The sequence below is a fragment of the Oratosquilla oratoria genome, chromosome 32 (genome assembly GCF_046742065.1).
Source record: "Oratosquilla oratoria isolate Oo_2021 chromosome 32, ASM4674206v1, whole genome shotgun sequence".
NCBI classification, from domain to species: Eukaryota; Metazoa; Arthropoda; class Malacostraca; order Stomatopoda; family Squillidae; genus Oratosquilla; species Oratosquilla oratoria.
Genome location: NC_134808.1, coordinates 21560286 through 21562785, shown reverse-complemented (window position 1 = coordinate 21562785; position 2500 = coordinate 21560286). Strand labels below are relative to the sequence as shown.

General features: G+C 43.2%; 1 protein-coding gene across 12 annotated transcripts in view; it reads right to left on the bottom strand.

The window, feature by feature from the left end:
* The window catches only part of pros (homeobox protein prospero), a 2108934-nt gene that overhangs the window by 1099705 nt on the left and 1006729 nt on the right, over positions 1-2500 (bottom strand). The window lies entirely within an intron of this gene.

Sequence of the window (2500 nt, the reverse complement as noted above, 5' to 3'; positions counted from 1 at the left end):
CGGGACAGCAAGGTCACAACTCCTTGACTAACGTCCCGTACCTACTCGCTGCTAGGTGAACATGGGCTACACGTGAAAGGAGACAAACCCAACTTATCTCCGCCCGACCGGGGAATCGAACCCCGGTTCTCTGGCTTGTGAGGCCAGTGCTTTACCAATCCGCCACACACGCACGCACGCACACACACACACACACACACACACACACACACACACACACACACACACACACACACACACACACACACACGCCCGCACGCACGCACGCACACACACACACACACACACACACACACACACACACACACACACACACACACACACACACACACACACACACACACACACACACACACACAGACGACCTCTTCTTCACTTTATCCCTCTGGTTTCCCACTCTTCTCCACTGAATCGATAGCTTCTTTGATGTGTTCACTCTCGCACGTCAGTCAAAATCTAGCTTTGTGTTATTCACAATTTTCCAAAGATTCCTTGATCCACCTGTTTTTCTCTGCCTTCAGTGTCTTCTTGACCTATTCTCATGATCTAGATTCTAGACAAAGTAAGCGAACTGGATAAAAGTAGATAATGACTAAAGATAGAAATGGAGTGGATGAAGAAACTAAAAGCGATTGAAAGGAAGAGAAATGTAATGGCAGAGGAAAGTAAATGCAAATAAGACAAGATTAGTAAGAGTAGTAAAGATGTACAATGAATGGAAGATACGAAGAGAAAGAGCAAACTTCTAGAATTAAATATTTTGGAGATATTATTTCAAAGGGAGGGAAGTAAGAAGGGAAATAGTAAGGAACGAGAATCGGGGAATTGAGAGAGGATTTATGTAGAAGCAAATGAAAGACGCGAGAGCATAAAGAAATAGAATGAAAGGGATGAGACTGGGAGAAGAGTGAAGGAAAAAGAGTGAGAAAGAGTTAAAGAAAAGGAAGAAAAAATGGGAAAAGGATGGAAAGAAAGAAAAGAAGATAATGAAAAGGATTTTTTTACAGGATGAAGGTAGGTCATCCTGTTATCGTGAGAGAAAGACTATGTGGTACTTTCTAGTTTTAGTTGTGTACTTATTAACTCATCAGTGATGGCAGACTTCATACCACGTATCGATAATAATGTTATAAATATCACGGTTGAAGAGAAGATAAAGAGCAAGCGTAAAGAGCATCAAGAGGGGTATCACAAAGAAAGAGGAACAAAAGCAACAGAAGAGTGATACAAAGGTATGGTTGAACAGAAAAAAATGGGTTTCAAATCTGAACAAAAAATAGAAAATAAAATGAATTAATAAATAAAAAGAAAAAAAAGGAGACATTTTAAAGGAGAGAAAATAATAACAATAATAATAGTAAAAGGCGATGACCAAGACGAATATGTAAAGGAAGACTTAAAAATCTGAAAGAAAATGATGACAAAAGAGATAATCAGGAGGTAATGTAACAGTATGAACACGGAATAAGAAGACACCAAACGTAATCTCTGAGTCCTCTCCTTGATGAGCTTCAGCACCAGTAATTTCTTTCTTTCTTCTTGTCTCTTTGACTAGACTACGTCCCTTCCCGGTCTTTCTGTTCACTACCGTCCCCCAGAATGCCTATGGCAAGAAAATATCTCTGTCTACGTAAGTGACAGTATCCAGTATCTTCCTAAGAGCTCCAATTTTTATTCTTTTTCCCGTTCCAGGGAATCCAGACCTCCGACGATTGAAACTTTTCACACTTCTTCTCTTCTCCCTTTGCGCTGCCTGAGTCCAATCCAGCCGTCTTCTCTGTCCCTCTGTAGGAAATTTCTGTTTTTGCAATGCAATCAATCAACCCCTATCGTTGTTCCATCTACTCTCTTTCCTGTCTATCCGCAGGAAGATGCTGCACTCTCATTAAACACTGAGACCTCCACTATTACTTTCCCTCATACCAACTGCGCAATCATACACGAACTCTCTCAGCACTCCCACTGCTCCCCTTTGCAACCGAGCTAAGAATTCCAGTTTCTTGAACGATTCTTAATAGTTCTTTCTTTCCGGACGAAAATCTCATTCGCTATCTGGCTAATGGACGCAGGTCGATGCAAACGCCGGGGAATCATTAGTCTCCTTTAGACGATGGCGACAACAGCCTCGAAGGGCGCACGTTGCCTCCATCGGCGCCGCAAAGACCCGATGACATGGCATCACGCGAGCCGCCGCCGTTGCCTTTGTGTGCTGGGGTGGCATGGGCGAGGTCGTCTTCGCGTGCGCACCCGGAACCAGAAGAAGGGGCATATGAAAATGAGTGAAAAAACAAACAAACAAACACACACACACACACACACACACACACACACACACACACACACACACACACACACACACACACACACACACACACACACACGCACGCACGCACGCACACACACACACATACACACACACACACACACACACACACACACACACACACACACACACACACACACACACACACACACAACAAACTTCTTGACGTTAGATTTT